At 48.1% G+C, this 10344-nt stretch overlaps 1 long non-coding RNA gene across 1 annotated transcript; it reads left to right on the top strand.

Moving 5' to 3' along the window:
* The first annotated feature begins 756 nt into the window (after positions 1 to 756).
* On the top strand, positions 757 to 7521 carry LOC141748419 (uncharacterized). Its single transcript, XR_012588984.1, has 3 exons — positions 757 to 2156; positions 3387 to 3538; positions 5171 to 7521. It is a non-coding gene; the product is annotated as an uncharacterized LOC141748419 (long non-coding RNA).
* Positions 7522 to 10344: the final 2823 nt, after the last annotated feature.

The raw sequence follows: 10344 nt of genomic DNA, 5'->3' as shown, positions 1-10344 counted from the left end.
TCGCTGGCAGTAAGGACTGCCTGCCGAATTCCTACCGAACCGCGTACCCGCAAAACCACTGAAGTTTCAGGAGGCTTGAGTCCTTTCAGTGCTCCTGGGGATCCAGCACAGGATATCAAAACCAATCGCTGTACGCGAACATCTTGTGCTTTCTGCTGCTGCTCTGCTAGCCAGATTAGGTTCCCCTGCTACCTTATTCATTTTGCACTCATTAAAGCTAAATTTAGAAACGAAGGCAACTCTTCTCCCCTCTGGGGAAGGTAGTAGGGGGAGTCCTGGTTGCAACAAGCTGTGAGGAGGCAGAAATAGCATCTGGGTTTTCTCTCCTTTGGGATGGAAATGTGCACGGCTTTACTGAGACTGAGAAGGAAACTTGCGCCCGGTTTCCTTCTGCGTAGGATGCTCGTTGGACGCTGGGTCTAAAGAAATCGGTGCCGATCGTTGTTGAAAGCATGCAGAAAAAGTTTTCTCTGACCCCGATCGCAGGCAGGAAGCAGTGGCGAGAGATGTCATTTGTTCTGGCCAGGTGTAGCGCAGCGGCATCTTGCTGCTGAGTTTGGACCTTGGGCTCGTCTCCAGCGTTACCCTGGCAGGCGGGCGGTAACTCCCAGGTTTCAGCTGGAGAGACTAAAGCAACGCGGTTTCTTCCTCTCATTGGCCTTTATAGACAATGATGTCAGCTTTTTATGGAAAAATGCCAGTGGTGTAAAGTCTGCCTTCATTCTTGTGAGCAGGAGTCGGTGGGCAAGAGGCACAAAGAGAGCTGAGCTCAGTGTGCAGCGCTGCTCCTCTGATCCCCAACCACCCCGGGCTTCCCCGCGGATCTGCCTTTGCCACCGACACCGCTGGAGCAAGGGGGAAGAGCTCGGGTCTTGGGGGCAGTCAAATGCCATCACGATGGTGGGGGACCTCAGAAAGATCTCAGAAATCTGAGTGAACAGGTAAATCTGAGCTTCGGTGTAACTGACCATGGAGAATCAAGGGGAAATAATCTGAGCCGTCTCTACGTGCGCTGAGCTTGCACCGGGCACAGCTGGGTTCGCTCTTGACAGTTCTCCAATATCATTAGTTCAATGTGCAGGGGCAGCCAAAAATAGCTTGCAAAATATTGGACGTCATCAGGAAGGTCATTGAGAAGAGAAAGAGTGTCATTTTTGCCTCTGTGTGAGACCTTGGCATACCCTCACCCTGGAGATGGGATACCCCTGGATGGGGTATGGACTGGAGGGATGGACTCCTCGTATTTAGCTTTGCCTTGTGGCTCTGGACAGCTGCTGGGTGCTGCTTTCACACAGCAAATTGGGGAAAGGATGGGGTTAATCTTGGCTTTGAGAAAGAGAGCAGCCAAGCCTGGAGATGACACCATAGCTCACGGCATTCACAGAGGCTCTCACCAGGAGAAAAGGACTGTCACTAGCTGTTAAACCTCGGAAGGTGGAAGAAGCTTGTCAAAAGACAACCTCTGTGTCTGTATCGTTACGAGATCCCGGAGGCCTGGTGGGAAGCGCTGCTCCTTTCCCAGAAGATACAGGCTGTGAGCCAGCCCCTCTGCCACCGCGGAGGCTTGTGCGACGCACCTGCGCCGTGCGGAATTGCAGGCAACATCCTTTAGGAGCAAAAATGACATGTTTGACCACCACGGGGGGAAAAAAAAAATAACGAGGAGGTCTGTCAGCACTTGATTAATGAAGTATTTCCTTGTGGAGAGATCTGTGCACAGCTTTCTGCCAGGGAACCTGGCAATGCCAAGAATGAGACATGGGTTCAGCACCTCTTCCAGAGCCGAGAAATACAAATCCAGCAAACAAACAGAGCCAGCTTGGCTGATAACTTCCAAGGGAATTTGCACTTAGCACGATTTGTTAGGCAGTAAAAGTCAGAGCAAAGAATATTGTTGGGCGAACGGTATCTGAAGCCTGAGTTTTAAGAATCATTTCCAGTTTCAGTTCACCTTCACCACGAGGCTGAATATTTCCCTGGCTCAGGAGCTGGGTCCCAATGGGATGGGCATCCCTGGCTTAGCGCTTGACGGCTGGAGAAGTAGCGGCTCCCGACCATCTGGTTTTGATCCGCTGCTGTAAGTTGCCTGGAGCCTTTCGGTCAGCCTGAAGTTTTCTCTCCGTGTGATGAACTTCCTCCTGCTTCGTTTACACTTGGTAGGCACTGGGCGCCGAGTGCTAAAGCAATTCCTTTGGAGGGGGGGGTGGAAATCTGCTTTGAATTCCCGGCAGAGATAGTGATTTTATTTCTAGAAAATAGAGCTATAAACCCAGCTTATGCCAAACAAAACCCATGCAATGTCTGTATTAAGCTGGGATGGGGGAGTTATGTCGAAAAAGGATGATATTTGTCACTCACCTGTCTGAGCGCTGGGAAACGCTCTTTTCTTTATGTATTGAGTGCTTGATTTTCATCCTGCCTGCATCCTGGCCTCACTTTTTGCTCAGATGAATTCCGATCTCAAGCCTGCGGAGCTCAGGAGAAAAATATCTCCTTGTCAGCTCAGCACATAGGTCTGTAGCAAGGAAGAACCCCGGGCAAAGTTGCCTAACAGGCAGATATGGGAACGTGCTCGTGGTGGTCTGCGCCCTCAACAGAGCGTGTATTGCAAGAGTAAGCTAAAAAAATCATGTCTTTAACTGTCCATCTGCCTGATGGGCACCTAGATAGGCACATTAGGAACCTGACGGATAAAATACATGAGGCAGAAATAGCGGGCTGCTAAATTACACAAAGTGCAGCCACAAATTGCAGGCACAAAAAAAAAAAGGAAGGGCAGCTTAAAAAAAAAAAAAAAATTATAGCTTAAGTATCCCTTTCTAGACCAGAACTTGTGGTGCTTGCAAACAGATCTATCATTTGAGTCCAAAAGAGATGAACTATTTATTTAGCGTGAAGATTGCCCCCGGCAATTGTGAATCAAAGGTTATCTAACGTCTTTGCCATAGGCTGGAAGCATCTGGACAGTTAGCATATGCAAGGGAATTACTCACAGATAAGCATCCAGTAATTTATACAGAGCATTCCAGATAGAAACCTATTCCGTATCAATTTCTGCCTGCTCTATAAACTGCTCCCATTTATCAAGCCGGAAAAATTCACAGGCGGGCAATGAGGGTGTGCTGAGATCTGTGTATACTTTATCAGTTAATATTCACTGAGGTCCCTTTGACATGCTTGGAGTAAATCTTTCTCTCCTTTTCTTTGGTTATGACCAGTCTATAATCTTCCAGGCTAAACACCCTTCCCACGAATGAAGAGTAATACTGAGACATAGGGGAAAAAATAATATGTAGAGAAAATGCATTTCATCTCACTTTGGATGTAATGAGACAGTTTAGTGTGACATGTCATGTCATTTAAAACCAGGTTTTTCTTTTTAATAGATTCAGTATCCCTGAAGAAGTGACTGACGGATCAGTGCAGGCCATAATTTCATCCCAGAAAAAAAAAAAAAAATTGAGGTTGACACAACCCGGGAGGCGGCAGAGTCGCGGTGATCTTCAGGAAGACAAAGGGGCGACTCTTTCTTCATCAGGTAACTAACACAGACGTGAAGTCGTGCAAATTACGCTAAAAGTTTCAAAACCAGTGTCTGTTAGGTCAGGAGGTGCCTATGGTGCCCTTTACCTACAACCTGTAGGCGGTTCCCTGCCCAGCTCTGCAGCCCCAGCAATGCGCCCTGAGCGGTAAAATACCCCAGGCTCTCTTCGCTTTTTGCTTTGTCTGCGACCTGCTGCCAGAAAATTCCTACTCCGTGCCCCGTTTTCCCTGTGCTGTGGCTGCCATGGGAATCTCGGCTGAGGGAGCGTTGGAGGTTGGATTTGGCTGGGAAAATCTACCGAGGCTGGGAGTCTATTGAGGGCTGGGTGGATCCCAGCAGCTCCGCGCCGTGTGCGCTGCCGGCAGCCCCCTCCGAGCTGTCCCAAAGGAGAGCACAGCTGTTTACTCAACCCCGACAGATGCTCCGCTCCTTTTGAGGGCGAGTGAGGACTTCAGAGCGCCTTGCAAAGGGAGACGGCTCCTTTCTTGTACAACAAAGGTGTATCGCCGTGATCCCAGACGTGAGAGATGTTGCCACGTGCTTGGATGGAGTCCGCACACAGCTCTTAAAATAAAAATAATAAATAAATAAATAAATAAAAAAAGGAGGCACATAATGAGTCCTGGCAGGCGTGTGCTCAAGGCCATCTGTTAGTGTGATCTGTTGCCAACTTGTAGAGATAGGAACCAGTCTCTGCAGGTCACGGATGCCAAGATGAGATGGGCTTAGAAAAGGCACTCGCAGAATGTGCTAATGGCCACTGTTTATCAGAAATGTCTTCCTAGGAATGAACGCCATCGAAGGAGGACCACGCTGCTATCTGGTATCTGGGACCACATCAGCTGGTACCAGCAGAGTGTTCCTGCCATTTCCTGATGTCTCTGTCCCTGCAGTGGAAACCCAAAAGTTATAATCCTTTGTAAACACAGCAAGAAGTGAACTTCTAACCAACCTACTCTATAAGTTATTTCATGATTTTTCTTCCTACTGCATGACTAGTTTCTCCTTTATGGGGCGAGGCTGGAGAGGAATCGACATATACCTGAGCATCCTTGGGAGCAAGAACAACGCAGCTTACAGGATGGATAAAGAGACGGTTTCACCTGCGGCAAGCGCAAAGGCCACCCTGACCCGTTCATCAGCCATGTCTGGAGTGTCCCTTGCAGGACACCCTCAGAGCAGGAGCCTTCCCTCCCCTGCTAATCTCCAAAGTCCTGGACCTAATCTCAGGACAGAGCCAAATAAGGAGGAAGGAGCCAAGGTTACAGCTCCCAGATACCTTAAAAACCCGGTATATTGTTGGTAAAAAGGGCCCTAAGCAAATCAGATTTATTTCCTAATCAGTGCCTGGTAATGTCATCATCATACATTTGCATAAGCAGGATGTTTTATGCATTGTTTTTCTTTGAGCAGGTACCTCCTCATTTGTGTGCACTTGCTGATGTGCTCTCTTAACCTGCCACAGGCTTCCCCAAAGCTAATGTCTGTGAATGCTTCTCAGATAATAATTAGGAGTGTTCACCCTCCCTACGTCCTTTTTCCAACAAAGCCTTGAAAAACGCAACCTGACTTTTTTTTATTATTATTTTTTTTCTTTCAGTTTTATCTCTTTTCTTCCCTGTTCAGGTGCTGGCTGCGTGGAGGGCAGGTGCCTTTTATCAAAAGACAAGGAGTCGTCTTCTCCTTAGGAAATGTTTATGTGCCTTCCAGAACACCAAATTGAGAAAATAGATTACCTCTCAGGAAGCCATCTGTTTCAGCATCCTGTGAGCTCTCAGGCTGGTTCTTGCCTTTTATAAGACATTTGAATCCTCCTGCGATTTCTCCCTTTCACCTGTCTGCCTGTCATAAAAATTATTCTGCAGGCTCGGTGCACCCGTTCAGACGTGTCAGTGCCGAATTTCAAATGTTGGTTTTGGGGTTGCAATATCCCCCCAAAAAACCCCTTCCTATTATGCTTTAAGATGTACGAGCACAGAGTAATGGAAACTGGACGAGAAAATGAGGAGAGGTGCAAATTTGGGAATTATTTTTTTTTTTTTTATTTCTTGACAGTAAACCAACATTTTCAATCCCTAAACCACGAATTATGAGAAGAAATGGGTTTCCATAGACAAATCTATACCTTTCCAATAAAAAAAAATGACTTTTTGGGAAAGATATTCTGTTTTGCTGAGAACACAAAGGATTCTTCAGAGAAGGGCTCCAGCCCGCCCCAGTGTCTTGCACAGCTACAGGCTTTTTCTTGGAATAAGCTGCTGTTGGGGAACGTGGAGATCGTCCGAACTCCGGAGTGGTTCTTCTCACAGCCCACTTGGAGTCTTGGAAAGTTCATTTACTCCAATTAGGTTTTCTTCAATTTGCTCACCCTCCTCTACTCACGTCAGAGCCACTTAGTCTCTCCTTAAAATCCAAGCGGACATAAGATGGACTAATGCCAGAAAAACACTCATCCTATACCAAAAATACCCAGTAAATAGCTTTCCCAGCTTTAACACAATACACTTTTTTGCAGTAAAATGCTAAGTGTTTAAAGAGCAGATGCTGAAAATAGAGTTGTCACAAAGCACGCAGAAATTACGGTTAATTTAAACATGTTGCTTATTTTCGGAGTCGTTAGTTGATGCAAGGGACATGATAATGGGATACAAAACTTCTCCCCTCTGGATCAGGGGTTACACCGTGATCCGGAGAATTAGTGACTCAAGTAATTAACATCCGTTATCTGTTCAGTAGCGTAACTGAAATAGGATTAAGCTTGTCCGTCCGCCTCCAAACAGAGCAGTGTCTCCATTACCAAAGCCACCAGCACAATTAGCACTAATGGACATCTCCTCCTGAAGAGATACGGCGTGCGCGCAGTAATTTTCTCTGTAGAAAAATTACTTAATTGGTAAATTTTCATCCTGAAACCTAATTAGGTCGCTTTTTACTGCAAGAAAGGCTCAGAGTAACGCTCTGTAGTGCTGTAAGGAATAACATAGGGTGGGTGAGGGAGGTGTGGAGAGGTTTTGTGATCTGGGCTGTCCTCCTAGGAGAGCTGGACACCGTTCCTACCCCCGGTGCACAACCCTGGGCAAGCTCCATCATCCCTCTGGGGCTGTTTGCCTTTGTAGCCTTGCTCCCCTCGCGTCGCACCAGCAGCTCTTTGTTGTTATACCCAGCACCCCCTTCCTCCCAACATGAGATATGCTTGCAGTTCACCTTCCTCCCGACCGATTCAGCAGCGGCCGCCTAACAGGGCCATTATTTTCATCTCTAACTGAATGATTTCTCTCCCTTCCTTCCTCTTTTTTTTTTTTTCTTCAAAGAAGTGTCAGTGAAATCAGCAACTTTAAGAAAAGAAAAATAGCTGAACCGAAGCATCCTGAGCAGAAGTGCCGGCACTGTCATTTTTAGCGGGGTCGCCGGTGGCTCAGAGCCGCAGCAGGTCCTGGGAGGTGACCCACCGAATCCCGGCAGCGGGCACAGGCTGCCAGCGTTTCGGCGGGTATAATGACCACCGGTCAGATGGCAGCGTTTCACTTTGCCTGACATAAAAAAAAAAACAAAACAAAACAAAAAAAAAAAACATCATAGCTCTGCAGCCCTCTCAGCCAGGGAGATGCCAGCACTTCGATTAAGCCATGCTGGGTGGTGCCCGCATTATTATCTGTTTTACAGGCAGAGAAACAGAGATGCAGGGAGATTAATTGACTTGCTCAGATGAGGTGAGACCAGAGAGAAACCCCAGAAGCGTAATTGCCTGTGCTAGCTCTAATTGCCGGCGCATACATTCACGGCTGGGAGAGGCATCCGGAGGAGTGGGGGATGTAGAGGCATCCCCAGAACAAAGCAAGAAGCCATGACTGAGGCTACCAGCGAGGTGGGAAACAAGGCTCCTCTTTCTACATCATGCTATAAGCATCAGCAGCCTTGTTCTGGGACGGCCTGATCTCCTGAGCATTGTTTGGAGCATGAGAATAGCAAAACCCAAATATTTTCTAACCAAAAAAAGCCCAAAAAGCCCTGAGGTGAGCAGCCAGCCCTCGGCCCCATCCCGAGCCCTCGCTCTCCAGGCTGGAGGCACCGCTGCATCGCTGCTGCATCGCTTCTGCACAGCTTCACAGCCGCGCCAGAGTTAATCTTTCAACTTAAAGTGTTTTGCCTCCTCCCAGGTAAAAGAGAGGAGGTTTTGTTATACTGGCAGGATCCCGCTGAGCCAGAAGTAGCATAAAACCCGCCTGCCTTGTAAACACAGCACAGCAGAAGCCGGGCGTTTTCAGGAGAGAGCCGTCAGCCCCCCAGCACCGCCGCTGCCTGCCCGGCCCCCTTGTGCAGGGGAGGTTTTAATGCTGCTTTGACAGGATAAGGAGCTTTTGTCACTGTTATTAAGCAAAGCCAATCACCGTGCCGCTGAGCCTCTCCGCGGGCTGCAAACATCCCTCGTAACCAATGGGATACCCAAGCTTACATTTTCACTTAAGGGAAGCTTTGCTGTCTGCTGCTGAATTGAGGTAGAAAGGACGGAGAGAGAGGTTTCCCCTTCCCATTCAGCAGCACCTGATGGAAGAGGCGAAAGCGAACGTCAGTCGCTTGCCCGCAGCAATACGAAGTGGTGGACGGTGGCCCCTCCCTACCCCAGGGGAGAGCTGAAGTCGCTGGGAGTTTCACGGAGGTTTGTCCCCATCTGAAATCCTGAGTTTTGCTGTGCAAAAGGGATTTTTTTGCGAGAGCTCCGCCGCCGTTGCTGCAGGGGCTGCGTGAACAACGCAGGAGCGTTGGTTTTCATTGTATGGTATTATAATGAATGAATAAATCGATAGCAATTAGGGCAGATATTTTATTGATTGACATCCCAAGGCAAATGCTACATTCATTGCCAGAAGTAAAACACACTCCACCACATAGCCCAACAACCGCAGGGCCATAATTTAATAGCATTAGTATATGACATGGTTGATCATGGCACCGCCTGCTCCTGTGGTCCAGCTCCACACGCATCCTGCGAGAAGGTGACATTTGTCTACCTGAATGTGGCAGCTGGAAGCTGGAAGTGTGAAGCTCCCCAGGGACTTTCCCAGAGGCCAAAATATTTCATTATGTGACTGATCACAGTTATTCAGCACAAAATTTTGCAGAGAAACTTGCTCTTCCCGTTCGCCCTTCCAACTCAATCCCCCTTCTCCTCTGCCAGCAGTTCCCTTTCCTTTCACTATTTGCGTACAGGATTTTTTTCCCCGTTCCCTTCAGCTTCCCTTTCCGCTGCCTTCACAGTTCCTGATTTTCAGACATCGCTCTATTTGGACAATTCTCATCCCTACTTCTCCATTCCCTCAACTCCGTCTTTACTCTCCTCAAAAGCAAGCGCTCAAATCTGTTGGGTGTTTGGTATAGGTTCCAGTACATCGCTGTGACACCTCTCACTCAGTGTACACTATCTTTTTTTCCTTCTTCCCACTACCTTTCTTCACCGTCCATTCTCCTTAGAAGCATATACCCACTTGGCAAGAAAACTGAGTTCTTAACGTGGGTTTATTAATTGGAATTAGCCAACCTTGGGTTTAGCTCAGGTAAGCAAGCAGTTTTCAGCTCCAGGTTTCTCTGCAGGTATCTCTACCACTCTCTTATATCTTTCTCCTTCATTTTTTGTTAAAGAACGTCCTGGGGTTTTTTTTTTGCTTCTTACAATTTCCCTTCTATTTAGTGAAATACCCTTTTCCTGCCTGACAATACCCTTCACTTCCCGCAGAGCTTTTTCCCCAGAGACCATTCCTCAATCTGTTCTTCCACTGTCCTGCATCTTCCTTGCGTTCCTCACCCTGATTTCCATCTTCCTCCACGGATGACAGCTTTTTAGGGGGACCAGACCTTGGAGGTTTGCACCACCCTATGTCTGTGCGAGATGCTTTAGAAGCGGTCGGTGTACAGCTGGAGCAATCACCAGCTCCTCTTGGCAGTGACAAGGGGAAGGCTTTCGGACGCCGCTGCCCCCGGGGTTATCTTTGCTAGGAGCGTTTGCAACGCTTGTCAGGGAATTAATTTGTTTTAAGTCAGGTTTCAGCAAGGCTGTGGTGGAAGCGCAGGACGTGTGCCAGCTGCTCGGCACAGCTCGGCAGAGGAAGGCTCTTCTTGCCAAGCCCTAGAGCCACCCACCCGGGTCAGGCTCCAGCTAATTGCTCTGTGACCTACAGAATTGATGCGAGAGCATCAGCATTTTACACTGCTGTATCCCAGGGCTTCGCGCTGCTGTTTTAACTCTTAGGCTATTCCTCACGAGCCACGGGGTGGAGGACACAAAGCAACACAGAGGGAAGAAGTTGGGAACCTGATCAGAAGAGGAGCAGCAGCAGAAGGTGCCGGTGGCCTCTGAGAGACAACTCCAAGTGCTCCTTGTAAAATCACACCCTCCTCCCCTGTATTAAGGCACACGTGAGAGCCCTGCTGAAGCAGCAGGGATAATGTTTAGCTGTTTTTTAATGGACATGTCATTTTTTTTCTAATTTACTTATACAGCCCGGTGACTCAAAGATTTTTTTGGTAATTTCTTGTGTCCTCGCCCCACAGCTGTGCACTTGAGATGGGTCCTTATTGGATGTACATGAGGATTGCCATCTGTGGTCCCACGGCGACTCACAGACCTATCAGAAATACTTTGTATTTGGATAAGGCGCCAGCAAAGAACAGATGTAACATGCACACCAGTGAAACTCTGACCTCCCTGTCCATCTTCTCTCCTATATGGGTAACCCAAGCTCACCTGCTCCTAGCTGTATTTGGTTCTACTGTCCCAGCTCAGGCCACGGGTGCTCCTTACTTTC

This window comes from Larus michahellis, chromosome 9 (assembly GCF_964199755.1).
Source record: "Larus michahellis chromosome 9, bLarMic1.1, whole genome shotgun sequence".
Taxonomy (NCBI): Eukaryota; Metazoa; Chordata; class Aves; order Charadriiformes; family Laridae; genus Larus; species Larus michahellis.
Note: the sequence above shows the minus strand (reverse complement) of the source record. Positions and strands in the feature narration are given on the sequence as shown.